General features: G+C 38.0%; 1 long non-coding RNA gene across 1 annotated transcript; it reads left to right on the forward strand.

Moving 5' to 3' along the window:
* The first annotated feature begins 1,391 nt into the window (after positions 1 to 1,391).
* On the forward strand, positions 1,392 to 7,030 carry LOC116216711. Its single transcript, XR_004160023.1, has 3 exons — positions 1,392 to 1,470; positions 4,537 to 4,896; positions 6,947 to 7,030. It is a non-coding gene; the product is annotated as an uncharacterized LOC116216711 (long non-coding RNA).
* Positions 7,031 to 17,021: the final 9,991 nt, after the last annotated feature.

A 17,021-nucleotide genomic window follows, 5' to 3' on the forward strand; every position in this document is an offset into this window, starting at 1 on the left:
TTCCCAAATTGCACTGTCTGTAATTCTTTGATCAGAGAAAGGGAGTCCTATCTCTGGGTGCACTGCTTGCTCACATTCTGACCTTTAAATGCAGCATACCTCTTTTCTTATCTACATTACAAGTAGTAAAAAGGAAGAGATTACTGCCCAGATGTGGGAAGGTTTTCATTAGGTTCAGTAATGCACTCTGACCCTTCGGATGGCAGAGCCAAAAATACAAAAGGAAATGAGGGCACATGCACATACGGTTTGTGAAACTGAGCCAAATACTTCATACTACTCCAGCTGAGTGACAGGAGCTTGTATGGTCGAAGAATCCTCTCACTTCAAATTGACATCTCTTGCAGTCTGACAGAGCTGTGGAATATGAATTTATGCTACTATATGAATAAGACTGTGTTAATAGAACTTCAAATTACCAAAACCAAACTTTGGGGCTTAAAGAATTACCAGGCTTGAGGTTGTCTGTTGAATATCAGTTGGGTCTGTTTGTATGGATGCAATAGGACGCAGGCTCTCCAGGGACAGATTCACATAGATCTATTCGTATGGAAAGTTCAGCTAAGGTTGTATGGCCAAGCTTAAACCTGACTTTTCGGGCTGTCTGAACTTCAAGAGATCGATTTTGCTGTCTCACTCTTTTGTGTTTCTGGAAGCTATTTTGTAATCTCTTACTTTAAAAGAAGGGAATCATATAAATAAAACTTCTACCCATTGCATCCTGAGATTACCACAGGCTCACTAGCATGGCTTGAACAATCCAGTTAGTTGCAGGTACTGGGTTTGATCTGAAGATCTAATTTGACCTATTCTCTAGCTCTGCCTGTCATCATCTTCTCCAACTAATATTCTTCCATTTCAGGATTTTCTGAATGTTCTCAACAATATCTATAATCCACATAATGAGTAAAAAATGTAATAAACTAAGCTTTATAACAAAAAACGCTACTTGTCCCATCACGTGTTTGGAAACTGATCTTTTTGAGTTATTTTTCAATGTCCACAGGCAGGATCAGACATCTCAGAGAACATGGCGGCAGTTGAAGGTGAGTCTCACCAGCACAAATACCCTAAAGTCATACCCAGGGTTTGTCAATCTGTGAATATTTTGATGGGGCTCAGTTCTCCTCCTTATTTTTTAAAGTATGAAGAAATATTGAGGCAGAAGGAAGACCAAGGCGTACCCTGTTTGCTTTAAGGTATTATATTTACAGGAATAATTATTTTTAATTATGTTACCAGAACTTTTCTAAAAATACAGCTCGGTAGACTTGATTATTGTAGGGAAATCCCTACGATGCTATTTGTCTCATTTTTTTTTTTTCTGTAGTGTCATGTTCCACTGTTAATCTATTCATAGTCATGACAATGTATTTTTTTGTTTGATTGTAGAGTGTATGGAAAAGAAAACGTCACTTAAATGATGTGATGCCTGATGTGACACTCTGGTGTGATGCTACATTTTATCCGGTGAGTGTGACACATAGTAAAATTTAAGTTGAAAAAATAAAACCTCATTGACTGTTAAAACTAACTCTTAAATTCTGGCTGTCATATAAATAGTACTAATTTCTTATCATTTTTTCAGGGTTTCTTCAGAGGCATTTGGAAGAAACAAGTGTGTTCTTCTATTGCTCACATGTAGAGTAGTTCAGTTTCCTCAGAATTATCAGTAGGAGAGGTCAATATAGAGGCTGCTCTAAATATACAAGGTCAACTCAAAAAAAAAAAAAAAAAGATATTAACATACAAGATACATACTTAAGAATCTGCACTGATAATGTATTCTGAGGTATATTTTAGCCTCGTCTACCTTTCTAGGACTGAAGAGAGAACTAACTTATATATGACAGTTTGTATATTGTTCAAGTTTGCATGTGCAAGTACTATATATATGTGCAATTCATTCAGAACACTTAAGTTTATTTATCTGAAGTTCTTGTGCAATAAAATAAACAAAATAAGAAATTAAATGAACTTTTTTATTTTTTCTTCTACGAATTCATAGCTTGAAAATAACTCTCTTAAGAAACTTTTGTTTAGGAGCTTGGCACAAGCAGCCTGAAAACCACTGCAATATAATTTTATCTATACCGTAAGAAAACATGATCAGAAACAAACACATGAGCAATCTAAGCAGTATGGTGTAAGACGTCTGGGACAGGTTCCCAGAGAGCTTTATGCATCTTCCTGATCTGCAGTTAACAGTGAAGAGGGTGTAATTTTATCCTGTCTTCTCTAATCGAACTTTATTTTATACAGATACTCCAAGAAATAAAATATAATTTGATATTTTTGAGCTGGAAATGGTAAGCAGCAACATGCTGCTTTATGTTAATAATGAACAACTACAGCCCAGACAAACTTCAGCATCCTTCGAGCTTGTCGAAAACTGGCATCCTCTGAATTTGGCAGAGGCAGAGCAGTGCCACCTAGGCAGAAGGTGCTCCTTTCTGCAGCAGAAAGCATCTCTGTGAGAGACAATATTCAATAGAGCCCAAGAATATGGTAACTCAAGACTTGAGGTTGGATTTTGAGGATCCCACTGTGCTTAGAGCATGGTGTCAGCTCTAAGACAGATTCTCTAGTCCTCTACGGCAAGATTAACAGTCCCATAGAGGTGTTTTGGAACTGCTGCTTGTGTTGCCTCTGGGTCTCTCAACATGGATGTTTCCCCGTGATGGAAGTGAAATGATTTGAGTTAAAACAAACCAACCAACTAAAAAAACCCAAAAAACCAGCCTAAGGAATAACATCCAAGGTCAGGCAGGACAGGGCTCTGAACACCTGATCTAGTGTAGGTGTATCTGTTCGTTGCAGGGGAGTTGGACCAGATGGCCTTTAAGGGTCCCTTCTGACTCAAACAATTCTATGACTTTATTAAAGCAATGGATTGACTATTTTTAAAGTTCGTTTTTGTAACTGAGGGAGGAAGAACAGTGGCTCTTTTATGGTGGCAGACTAACAGCCCTGGGAATACTCTGTTCCTCTCCTGCTTGGTACAGAGTGCATTTGAAGAGATAATAACAGCGTGCAACGTATCATAGCTTTATGATCACCCATCAGCTTTGGGGAGTCTGCAGAATAAAAGGCCCCCAGACTGGACAAGGTTGAAAGGTTGAGGCTATAACCAGACTTTTTGTTCCTGAGATGGCCGGAGCCATTACTGAACAACAGACAACTGTGAATAGATGTTGGGCATCTTTGCTTTGCTGCTGCTCGCTTGTTCAAGGATACTCTTGTCCTCCTTCTGCCCCTTCTACATTTGACAAGTTTGCCTTCAGCAGATATGACAGGCACTGGTGGGGGTCACTGGCCCAATTCCACATTTCCACACTTGGCTTGCTCCAAGTTCACTGGCCTGAACTAATGTCTCCAATGGAGGTCGTACTACTGAACATTATGAGTTTTTATATATTAAACATGCATTAGTGGTTCTACCCCGCTTATCTGACAGCTGTAGAAAAATAAAGAAAATTCAGTTTGAACTTTAAAAAGCAGGGCTTAATTTATGTCCAGTACTTTTGTTCCCCACTTTCTTTTTCATTTGCCAATTGCAAAGCTCAAGGGAGATAATAAAATGGAGGAGCTGCTACTTTATACTTCCACGTGCTTCCAAGTGCTTGTGCCTTACTGGGTGAGCTAAAGCTAAAACTAGGAAAAGAGTTTTCAGATGGAAATTTGATTAAACAATGCAATCATCTGTCCCACAATCTGTTTTTTTTATAAGGAAAGTATTTTTTTTTTCCTAGGGGGAATTTTCTTTCAGAGGGTTTTGTATGAAAAAGCAGACGTCATGAATACTGATGGGCAGGGCTCAGTGTTTTGTTATTTCTGTATAACAAAGACAAAACGCTTTAATAAAATCAGAAAACACAGATGTTACTTTAAGTATATTTTGCATCTTTTATTTATTTATTTTTTTTAAAGTTGGGAACAATCTTTCCTTCAGACGGACAATAGCAGCTCATGACAGGCAAAATTAGCAGCTGGAAACTTTGCCAAAAAATTAGACTTTTTACTTTGTTGTTATTGTTTGGATTTTCTTAGATGGTGAAAGGCATGCTTGAAGGAAGAGGCATGTTTGAATTGAAAGCCCTTGCTTCTCATTTTCAGTATAGTGTGACTGGATTTCAGTTTTTATAAACAGTTTAAAATGGGAAAATGCTCAGCTCTGTGTTTAGAAATTGCCCTATTGTATTTTTTCTCTTTAATGTCTGAGAACTTTAGAGAAAAGCTCTTCTGGTTTGATAATATGTACTTCTCACATTGATTTCAAGATATCACATTTTTATGGTGAAAATAATTAATCAAAGTTTCTGTATGTCATAGGAAAAGACAGCGTTTATCAGAAAGCTGGAGATGATACCTTGTCGCTCAGACTCATGACTAAATAATGAACACAGTGAACTAATTTCATTCCTGTTTACTCAGTAATTTTGACAGCTGCCCTCAGAGTGCCCAGAACTGAGAGGGAGTGTGGTTGGCCAGCATAGAGTATGGGTCTTTTGGTTATGTTCTCTTTTGTTCTTTCAGGATGTAAGCTCTTCAGAGGAAGGATTACACCTCTGGATCCACACTGTATATAAGAAATTTTGGGGAAAACTGAGAAAATTCATCCTCTAACACTGGAAGACAATATTACTTTCAAAACAAATTATTAGCATTTGGGATATCTGGCTTCTTTTCTCCAAATCATCTGTGACTTTAAGCAAGTCATTCAGCTAAAAATGTCTTTTAAACATACGGCAGTGGAAGGGAACACTTTGAAATGGTAACAACTTTATTGCAGAGTAACATTGACACAACCTAAATGCACATAAGTGTAAAAATTGAAGAAGAAATTATGCTGTAATTGGAAGAGAAAATACTGCTGTCTTCATTCCTTTTCAAAAGGTAAACCATGTTATATTTTTGTGTCAAACTACCTCGTGTGTAAATTTTCCCAAAGGAGGTATGCTAACTGAAACAATGTAATTCAATGAAAAATAATAGATTTTATTTTGAAGAAAATTCCCTGAAATACTTCATGATTTCAAGTCTGCAATTGCTGGAAAAACATGTCATTTTTGACAATTATTGACCAGGTTTTGTTCTATGAGGGGATTTGCTGCTTTAGTGTGGTTCTGTCCTTACTGATATTTGAATTCTTCCAGGATGGCCTGGAGCAGGGCTACTCAGATATTGCTCACTTCATATCTTTTAACCAGTCCTCTAATCTGCTCAGAAACTTCGAATTTCGTTTAGTGATTTTTAAATTCTTTTTCCTGGATTTTCTTCAGCAAATTCACCTGGAGGTATAGAAAATGTTATATTCACAAGGGATATCTATATGCATGTAAATACTATTGTTACTTGCCTGTATGAGCGATTCTATGCAGGAGAACCTAGTTGATGGGGTTTTGCTTCCTTGGGTTATTTATCCAACTATACTGCGTATTAGCAGTAGAGTAGAGACCCTCAACCTAAATGAAAATGGTAGAACTAGCAAGCTGCAATGATGCTCGTATCATTAGCTGGAAAGCTGAATTTTCAAGGAACAGGCTGTTTTTATGGGGTTGTGGGAGAATCTGCATTATTTTTGTCAACAACAACAGAAAAAAAAAAAGAATTTGGGGGGTGGCAGAGGGGCAGGAGGAGGCTTCAATGGAAATGCAAGACAAGGAAAATATTATTTTGCCTAGGAAAATATCTTGTATGCAGAAAGTATAGTACTTGCTACTGTGAGAAACAGTGGTGCTGAGGTTTCTGGCCTTTCACAGTTTTTTAATAAGGACCATTCCCTATCTCTTCTATTTGGAAGCATTACTGAACACTTGCAAGTGCGCACGAGCAAGTGGAGCAGAAGAGCCTAATTAAAATTACAGAGATTTCTTTATAACAGCAAATGTTGTTTTAACGATACAGTTACAAGTCACAAAGAAATCAGAGCAGACGCACCAAGTTTTATACATTTTTGGCAAAGTAAGTGGGAAACTGTGTGCAGAAGTGAGGTCAACAGATGGGATGGAAGAAGAGAGGTGCAGGAGGGGAAGAAAACTACACACCCGTGTACTAAAACCAAAAATGCCCCCCCAAGTCTCAAACAATCAGACAAAGAGAACTGAAGAGATAAACCTTGGAAGAAACAGATTTTTTAAACAAAGTTTGCCAAGTAAGCAAACTTTTTTTTTTGGAAGGCAGATGCAAAGTGCCTTTTCAGTTCATTTTGGATAGAAACAAGTGAACACATGCTGGGCTTTAATAAATCTTGGCATAACTACAATAGGCAAACTCAGACCTGTGCTGGATTTTGGTGAATGTTACCAAGCCTTTTTGTGTTCTTCCTTCTCTTCTGCTTTGGAAAAAAAGTAAATCAGTGGTATACAGAACTGTATTTCCTTCATCCTGCGTAAGGACAGAAACAGGGCAGGTAGATTGCATTCATAACATCTATGGAATATCTAGTATTTTGAAATCTACTATTTTCAGTTTGGGACCGGGAATCAGAATTCAGCAGTTCAAAAACTTATCCCTGTCTTGGTAGATGGCCCTTGGGCAAAACTTAGTTAAGTTTACAACTTCAAAATTCACTGTACAGAGTGAACTAATACCTTACCCTCTTATCTTCTCCTAAGTTCATTCTCAGAGTTTCAGCTCCTAAATTTCATTCTTAAGTTCCTTCTTCAGCTGCTAGTTAATCTAATTTTCACAAAACCCAAGATATAGAAAAGATATATCCTCTGTGAATCTTGTTTTCCCTTTCATAAAACAAGATAGTCTAGTTGCTGATACTTCATTTTACTTTTACTATTTTTGGTCATTATTTTCTTTGCTCTAGAAAAGCACAGTGATATTTCATAACAAGTTTGCATAACTATGTAGTTCTGTCTTGTTTGCTATCATTTCTTCTCACCCTCCCAGAATTATACTGTCTGTTGCTTATTTTGATGATTTTTTTTTAAAGACAGAGATCAGGAGTGAAATCTCAGCGCTGTCAAAACCAGTGAAAACAAATTCAGTCTTTAGAAGAATCAGGATTTTATCTCAAATCTCAGTAAGTCATAATAATAATTGTTAACATGTATAATGCTCTGATTCTTGCCAAGTATTCTGAATAAAGACTTAATGCGTTTGGTAAATCTGGGGTTTGCTAGAATCAGGCTATTACAACTTCATCTAACAAGGACAGAATGCTCAGGGGGAATATTATCCTAACTGCAGATATGTTGACTTTGGTGAGCCTTATGACACATCACATATTTATAACAAGCCCTAAAGTTTCATCAAATACACACTTGGCAAATTCCTGCCAGTCCATTTTTCTGGGCTGCCATAACCTTTTTGGAGATATGTTTTAACACAGAGAATATTTTTAACTTATGAATTTTACTCTTCCAGCAGTTGGATTTTGTACAAATCCTGTCGTACATGAATCAAAGCAATCGAGATCACAGACAGTGCAAACAGGGAATGTCTGACACATGAATCTTCCTTTCTTAGAAGAAAAGGCTTTCAAAATTCTTGCTGTTGTACATGGATTTGCAGCTTATGGAAGCTGAAGGTAACACTGAAAGCCAGAGGAATTGCCTTAGTTGAAAGGAGTTTTTCTTCTGAGCTAAATCATAGAAACATTAAGTTTGGAAAGACCACGGAGATCATCTAGTCCAGCCATTAGCCCATGCCTGTGTTGGATTGGACTGCTCTAAGACCATGTCCCTTGGTGTCGCATCTGCCCTTTTCTTGAACATCTCCAGGGTTGGTGACTCTACCACCTCCCTGAGCAGCCTGTTCCAGTGCCTCACCACTTATTCTGCTTTGTTGCATGGCTGCGGCTTAGCTTTTTCTTAATGATGTTTTCATATGAGATCATAATTTTCTCTGTTCAATTACCTATGAATATTCATCTTTTGGAGTAACTTGGAACAATCATATTAATGTCAATGGTCCCATTTGCTGAAGGTGAATGCTTTGATGTATCTGTAGATGTATGAAAAGCATCTGCTTTTCCATGCACTGGGGCACAGACAGGATATACTCCAAAATGGAACATATTTTTCCACCTCCACAATCCCTTGAAAGATCTGTGAAATTCATGTCTGGGGAAACTATTTTGTTAACGTGTGCTGTAGACTTACCAGTGTGAACCTGTGTCATGGAAAGTCCAATCTTCTCACAGCCAGTGCAGGTAACTGAACATCCTTAACTTTGTTACTGTGGTTTAAATTTATCTTGAGCCTTTGTTTCTGTATGGTATGGACAGCACCAAACCATACATGTGATGTCTGGTATAAAGCAGAATGTATCCTTTAATCAGGATAACATTAAGACTTTCGTGAGAACTGAGAGAAAAAATGTTTCTCATTCTCTCCCTGTTCTGAAGCTGTCGATGTGCACGTGTGATCAGTGGGCATCAATCTATGAAATGATTATTTGTGGAGGAGAAAAGGTAAAATTATAAATAACTTGAAAGCTGTTTGAGGACTAGAAACAAAAAGTCAGATGAGAGTTTAGAGACCTGATTTTTTTTTTTCTTTCCATTTCTTATTAATTTGAAAAGGGGAATAATCATAAATAGCATTTTGCAGGAAGAAAAGTACCTCTTGTACAGTCTTCGGTACCCACATTAGACCATGCATTGCTGATGAGGCTCTTGCCCCTTGTAGATTTCCTACTGCGATCAGTCACAAGCAAGATCACTACTAATTTCTAGGCCAAAAAAAGATTAACTGACTGGGACTTAAAATATTCATAATTACTTTAATTAGTAGATTGAGTGAATAGAATTGAAATACTTCCTTCTCTGACTGTGATCTATTTGTGTTAGGTGGGTACACTTGGCTTTTCTACTGTCCAGGCTACTTGTAACTTGTAGTCACTTTTCTATGATTGGACATTAACCAATTAATGCAGGTAACTACTTGTTTTTCATTGAAAGGGTTCATTCAGGTGTAATTTTCATGCTCTATTTTAGACATACAGACCTAGAGGTCAGATATTCTTTACCAAAAAGTATTGGCAGCTGATGGAGTTAGACAAATGTAGTCTGCAATGACAGAAAATGGAGGGGAAGTACAGTCTATTTGTTACAGTATTTGTTCAGCATGTCAAATTATCTCTTAGCAAAATTCACGTATTTCACCAAATGTGTTGAATGAACAAGAGTTAAATGTGACTTCGAACCCTTTCCCACACCTTTCATATTACACTGAACCTCTTGCTCTCACTTTGAGACAGCTCAAACATTGTGCCTATTTTTCCCTCTGGAGTGAGGTGGAAATACTCTACAGAAACTGCTTACAAAGGCAGCACTTGCACCAGAGGGATGCTGTGCTTGAGTAAATTTACAAAAGGGAGCTACTTGTGAACTCCTGACTCATTTAGAGCTCCTCCAGATGGTGTACTGCACTCTGCTATGAGCTGAACACCACATTCTTCTTGTTTTTCCCACATTACAGATTTCTTCCTTATCTGTTTCTTCGCCGTCCTTTGCTTGGGCCCTGGTTCTGTGTACAAATCTTACCTGAAAATACAATTTGAAGACAAATTGTAAATTTTTTTCTATGTAACTCTACCTTTGTATTTGTGAGCACGTCTGGATATCTTTGTGTGATGTAGAAAGTTTACCAGAATGAAATTAAGGGATTACATATGAGATATGTTATTAATGATGCTCCAAACATCCCTACACGATTCTTCAGCTCATTGCTATTGTTTTCTATTTTATTTACAGGGTATATTTTGGGAACAGCTATAGAAAATTAATATGCATCGACACATGTAATACAGAATGGATGGTAAAACACCATAATGAAATCATACGGACGAAGACTGCAATCTGATGTGTGGGTTTCACAGTCAGGCATGTAGAAAGTAAATGTAATTCTGAGTATCCTGTGTGCTGTTACTCTTAGGTAAGTGTTTTGACTCTTGCATGTGAAGGCACTTAAATACAGTTACTACTTAATGAATGATATGTCTGCTTCTCTTTCAAAGTAAGAGTTTCCATTTCAATACTGGCAATGAAACTAAGGTATAAAATCTGAGAGCGTGGGGGAAGTCAGAGCAGAGTAACTCTCCTTGAGAGGAAATGTTGAGGAGTGGAGATATGGATGGATATGGAAAGCAGTGATAAGAAAACAGACAGCGTACGACTTGAGCTGTTATATAAAAAGAACTTTACTTTCTTAGGCTCTGAAAGAAAAATTACGGAATAAAATAAGTTGGCCTTTTGCCTCTTGAACTTGTTAGTATCCAGTTATGATGTCAAGTGCAACACTAACTTGAGAGATCTTAGCTGAATGATATTGTCACTTTCTGTCTTCTTTTTTTCCCCCGCTCTCTTGGGAAAGTATTTTGTTTTTGCTGATTTGTATCTATTAGGAACAAATGGCTGCAGAGAGTGTTGACAAGGATCCAGATGACAGTTCTGATAGTTATGGGGAGGCTCACAGCATTACAGAAAGGCAACCAAAGCTCTGGGCAGCAAACCTGGATTTGGGAAGGGAAAATCCTAGAGTATTTCTGGGCTAATGTCTGGAAACATTCAACCTGTGATGATATCATATGTCATATCTAACAGGTCAGTCCTGGATATATATTATCATTTACCATTCTGCAAACTTCTGTCTCTGAACAGCCTGGAACTATTGAATGGTGAGGGAAGTGTTCCTAATTCTGCTTTTAGAGTATTACTTATTTATAGAAGGTGATCAATTTCACTATTTAATGTGTCCCCATGTAAATTGAGGCAACTGCAAATTCTGTACTCCATCAGCAAAGAACAGTAATATCCTTTGCTTTGCATTTGTCTGGAGTTGAGTCTGGCACAAGTGGGCACAACTTCAGAGATGGGTTCAAAAAAACACTCAGATTATGACAGTTCTTCATGAAAGTTATGTTTTTATTTACATGCTAATGACAGTTCTGTCTGGAAATGCTCGTATGTTTTGCCAGGTACCCTGATACCTGGTAGCTATTCTGTCATTCCACCAATTGTTAGCGGATTGCTGCCAAGTTGTTTCTCTTTTGTTTTGAAAGAGATAAAAATAAAATGGGCTGGACCTTGATCAAGAAATGATTTTAGATACAGCTTGGCAACAGAAGTGACCCTCAGCAACATTTTCCATTGTACAGTCACTTTTTTTCTTAAGCGGGCAGTATGATAAATTGCTGAATTCAGGTCAGACAGCTTAAAGTGCAGAACAAAAACAATGACACCATGGAAAATAAAAAGGGTGTCCAGCATTGTGAGTTTAAATTTAAATCCATCTCTCTCAGGAAGCAGACTTTTGCAACAAAGATGGAAACACCTCAGAGGAATATGTCTTCAGCCTAATGAGAAGGAATACCTTTCAAGTTCACTAAGGAAAGAGGGATAAATCATTTCTTCTGAAAAATGGACGAATGAGAACTGATTTTTCTTCACCTCTCTCCCTTTATATAGCAATAATTCGACTGTGTCTGATTAATATATTTTTTGTTGTTGTTTCTTACAAGTTTTCTAACTATTTTCTATTTTTTTAAAGGTTAACATGACAGCAGTAAAATCAACTGCCTCTTTATCTATATCTCGGTCTCACAGAATAAGGGATGCTAGGAATGGGCTCAGAATGGTGGATCACTGCCTGTTTAGTACAGGTCTGTGACAATTTCATGGGATACCTCAGAAAATCTTATTGGACGCTTACCAACATTCTTAGAAGTAGGGTGCTTAGATCCTCTTGAATATAACAGGGTTTAGGAATCTTTTGATAATGTCAGATGTCCAAATGTCTGCGTAAATTTAACCACTAGTTTTTAACCCACTAAAATCGACGAAAGCTATGGCACTGCAAAATCTTTGTTGACATGATTTTGGGCCCTTAAGTGTGTCATGAAACTGAGACCGGGCTGTTTAATCATGAACGTGGTTTTGAAAAGTTTGTCTTGAATGTCAGTATACTTTGCTCCTGAGAGAGATATCACTGCTATCAAATATCTCACAGTCTTGTCAATATTTGACATATAAATGTTACTTACTTGTGTTCAGCATCTTCATGGAATCATAGAATCATATGAGTTGGAAGGGACCCTTAAAGGTCACCTAGTTTAACTCCCCTGCAACTAATAGGGACACATCTATCCTCTGTAATGTTAATTGAAATATTGGAAGATATGCTTACAAATGTGGCTGTTTTAAAAAGTATGGAAATAATGTAAATATGTAAGTAATTATGAATTTACTTGATCAAAATATGCACATTTAGTTATTGAGTCCTCTCTTCCCAACCCACCTTCTTCATGATTTTTACTGCAATTTTTGGAACAATTTCCTCTATACCAAGATTTTGTTTGTGGTGAAACATATGAAAATTGAATACAAAATTCCAAACACTCTTACAGTACAGTGTTTTGGTGGAAGACTTAAATCCCTGCTGTGTGGTGTGGTAAAATGCCTTCTATCCTATTTGTCCCTTCTTCTACGCTTAATCACATGACAAACTCATGACCAATTTACTTTTCACTGGCACATTGTGATTTTCTAGGATTTTTGTTCCAATTGAACAACGAAGTTTTAGACAATGTCTTGGAGTTACAAGTTAGAGTGACCATCTGGGGGGCTGAGAGAGTCATTAAGTTTCCATGTCCCTTCCACCCATTGTCTTCCTTTAGACAACCCATAAGGATTCCAGTTAGCAACTGAATGTAACGCTGGGTGATTTTTTGTGTCATGGAAACACCTGTCTGCTGAAAAGAAAACTGAGGCTTCCAACTTATCTTTTTTAAGTAGCATTGAACTGTCAGTTGGGAGCAATGTTTGCTCATAGCAATCTGGAACAGACAGCTTCACATCTATGAGCAAAACCTGAAGTATGTGGTTGCCTGAGCAGCCTGTTTGTTTGGGGAAAGCAGGTTAGCATACAGCAAAATTTTCTTTATCAGGTCATGGAATAGCACTGGCATAGCTTTGAACTTTGAGGGCTATAATTCTAATGCTCTCTTTCTACAGAATTCTCACCTACACCCAACTTAGCTTTTTTATGGAGTGCATTTATCTGGTGTGGATTAAGGTGTGCCAAGAACAATAAGGGCCAAAATGCGTCTTTCCCTTCAGAGGGATCCCACCTTCAGGTTTGTTAGCTGATTTCATAATTAAGTGGCAAACTTAAAGTGTTAGAGAGAAATGTATTTTATTTATGTTTTCACATTTGTGTTTCCTATTAAAGTCTGATTTGTTTCCCTCCTTGAAGATCAGAAAGATACTTTGCATTCAGTATCTATATTGCTGATTTGCTCAATCATGCTGATTGGCATGTCAGTAGTGAATTGCAGTGTTTTTAATGAATCCTCACTAACTAATCCTCCTTCCATTTTTCTATTCAATTGTTCTAATTTTGCAGTTTTGTCCTAAAATCTTGTTCATGTTTATGAAAGTTGCACTCTACTGCAGTGACAGCTGTATTTCAGGAACTGGTTTCCCTATCGTTTTCTGGTGTATAATTTCCTAAGGAGCTTGAAATCAGGGAAATAAATTTGGCATTTTTTCTACAGCACCCACATGATTCCAGGCCCTCTGTGGAAATGATATATTCTGTTTCCCTGCCCAAAGGGCTTCTCAGCAACTTTTAAGAGTCGTGTAGAAGAGCAGTGGAAATCATAAAGGGTAGTGGAATCAGAAAGTAGTATGGAATACGTGGAGATGAACAATTCTGCTGTAATTATTTCCTTTGACTGATTAGTTCAGATATACAAACAGGTGCATCAGAAATAATGTCCCGCAGAAACAATTATTATGAGGGCTGCTCTGAGATGAATGAGTCCTGTTTTATGATTTTTGCCCACAGTGTCAGAGGTGGATTTGGTGGTACAATAATAGAGGTTGAATCTTTCTGCAAGTATTACATTACATTTTGTTGGTATCTGTTGTTGGCAACAGATGGCAGCAGAGGGGCAGTCTGACAAAATGGAGTCAGACATGGACATGTATCCAAAGCAAAGGTGAAATCCTCCATGTGGAAACAACAGCACCCCTTGACAATCATCAACAGATGCTGAACATTTATGGAGACCAAACAATGGATGTGTAAACAGTGAGGCAGAGGGTGATGCGTTTCATCATGTGTTTCAGCAGTAGGGACAGTGGGATACCTCTGCTGACTTCTACAAGTGTGTCATGAAAGCTCTTGTTCATCAGTGCTGAAAATGTAGAGCTAATGGTGATGGCTGTGTTTGAAAATTTTGTTTTGTAGCTGAGAATTGGCTGTACTGAATAGTATAGTTGTGCTCTTTGTATTGCTTGTAGTTTCCAGGAAAATAAATAGGAGGCATTACTTTTGGAGCCATCAAGTGACTTTTATGAATGTGGTGGGAATGATTAGTGACTGAAGAAAGAAACATGTAATGGAGCAATAGAGAGCAAACAGAAGAAAGAGAAAGTAGTCCTAGTGTATCAAGTTGGTTTGGAATATGTCTATGTTTTAGGTGTATGACCGAATTAGCGAACATTTTATGTTCCAGGACTTCCCGTAAGTTAGGCATATACTGAAGATCAGTTTTACTAAGTGGCTGCTCTAATTTTATAGTGAGTCCTTTGAAATATATTCTGGCTAAGATTGGAAGAAATTAGGCTTAGATAGGCAGAAGAAAAGAAACTGAGATTTGAGTCACATTTTTCCAGTTTTTGAACAAAAAGCAACAGCCCAAGTTTTAATATTTTTCCTGCCTTGTTCCAGCTGTGAGTTGTGTTGTCAGCCTCTAAACTGACAGATTTAACACAGTGCATGGCATTTGACCCTTAATGCCAGCAGAAGTAAATAGGCAGTGGAAAGCTTGCAAATTTCCCAGTTTTTAGCCTTTTGTTGTGCAAGGTATCAAGCTTCTTTCTATTTTGTTTTCTTTTTTTTTTTTTAATTATACAGTTTTTGTCTTGGCAAACAGATTTGCATTTACTTCCCCTTTGTAGAATTTGTGTCCACATATGTTATCAGCTATAAAAAGGCAAGAACAGGAAATCTTGTCCTTGACTTACCCAGTAGAATGAGAAAAAAAAAAGAAAAAAAAAAGAAAAAGCTGTTTCCTATGACTTTGTTCTGTTGGTAATTGCTGTTGGTTTCCAAAAGGAGCAGTATCTGTCTTCGGGTCAGGATAGTAAACTGTAGTGTCCTGTCGTAGTCAAGAAAGCACAATTTTTATTTCCTGTGGTGTGAAGTAGAGCGGATATTCCTTCTGACAGCTAACCCTGTGAGCGGGGTTAATGCATTGAATGTGGGCAAGTACAGCAATGAAGACGGAGTGGCATGATGAGAGTAGGCCGCTGTGTTTGAAGGAGGCTGTGTAGCTTGCATTACTGAATCTCAATTTAGAGATTCACAATTTAAAAGTCAATCTTTTGGTCTGGACTAGTTGTTTCAGATCGTGCAACTCTGAATGGTAAGAAAGGGACAGAATCACTTCAAGAGGGTCATTATTACCTGAAATATAATTATTAATACTTAACAACATTTATTGTTGGGTAGAATTATCAAATCATAGAATTGTGTGAGTTGGAAGGAACCCTTAAAGACCATCTGTCATGAACTCCCTGTCATGAACAGGGACACCTACACTAGATCAGGAGCTCACAGCACCGTATTGCCTGACCTGGGATATCTCCACCAGTGGGGCATCCATGGCCTCTCAGGGCAACCTGTGCCAGTGCCTCCCTGCCCTTATTATAAAAAATTTCTTCCTTATATCCAGTCTAGATCTCCCCTTTTTAGTTTGAAACCATTTCCTCTTGTCGTACCACGACAGACCCCACTAAAAAGTCCATCCTCTCCTTTCTTATAGTCCCCCTTTAGGTACTGGAAGGCCACTACTAGGTCTCCCCTGATAACAGAATGTGAATCTTTCTTTTGAAACTCTTACCTGCCTTGATCGCCTACAATGAGAACTTAGATGATTGGTCTTTTTGGCTAATATGTGGTTAAATCTTGGTCAGACACATTTTATTCTCCCCAGCCCCTTTTCCTGTTCTGTGAAAAATGGAGAACTGACATTAAAAAATGCTTTGTTAATTGCACATGGCAATGCCTTGCTCTGTTTTTATAATTTTTTGATGAAGCATTGAAGGATTTCAGAGCCTAGCAAGGACTGGGTTGCTTCGTGCTAATGCAGAGGAAAAAATGCTGCCCCATATTTCGCTTCCAGCCTAAATGTGAGAGATGATGGAAGGATGCAGTCTGGACAGTGCTGAAGTGGAATCCCTGCAAGGGGAAAACTTGGGCAGCTGGGCTCAGACAAAGGGTCACAAACTTGTGCTGTAAATATCAGCTCTGCGAACTCTGTCCAGCTTGAGATGCAGGAAAAGCAACTGAATATGACTTTCTGCTTTCAGCTTAGCTGGAACACTGACAGATCCCAGGGACAATAGGATCATACCACATTCATCAGGAAAGCACAAAGCAACGTGAGTTTACCTTAGTGCCTGGATAATAATATTAGTAAACTGTGGAAGGTTAAAGAAAGAGAGGCTGGGGAGAGGAGATAGCAATCTTCTCTCTTGCCTGGTTTATATAAGCAGCACTTCCTTTTGTGTTTCTCTGTTTTCTTGGCTAATGAATTCAAGGCTCTTTGTTTCAGTCTTCTTTAATCATTGCTAATAAGGAAATTGCTCTGTATTCTTTCACTTACACTGCACTACCACTGAGGACACGGAGTATCCAGCTAATATATTCCATGGTTAATTAGCCCTGGAAAAATTTGGATTTGAGCGACTTTTTTTTCCTCTATAGGTAGATCTGATGTGGGGAGTAACTGCTTGAATAAAAAAATGTAGTCTTGTGGCTGCTCCTTTTGGTCCTAGAAAATGAGCAGTAGTGAACTCTGGATCTCTGCGTCCATTTCCCAGTGCCTGACAGTCCATATGATTGAGATGCCTACAATGAATGGTGTAATTTTCTGCAGTGTTTGTTCTGGAGGGAGAATATAATTTTTATATGCCAAGCATCCCTGGAAGATAGCTGTGCTTGTCATTTTTGCATGTAGTTGTCTCATGTCTTCCCAGCAGCACAGACAATATT

This window comes from Meleagris gallopavo, chromosome 5, assembly GCF_000146605.3.
Source record: "Meleagris gallopavo isolate NT-WF06-2002-E0010 breed Aviagen turkey brand Nicholas breeding stock chromosome 5, Turkey_5.1, whole genome shotgun sequence".
Classification (NCBI taxonomy): Eukaryota; Metazoa; Chordata; class Aves; order Galliformes; family Phasianidae; genus Meleagris; species Meleagris gallopavo.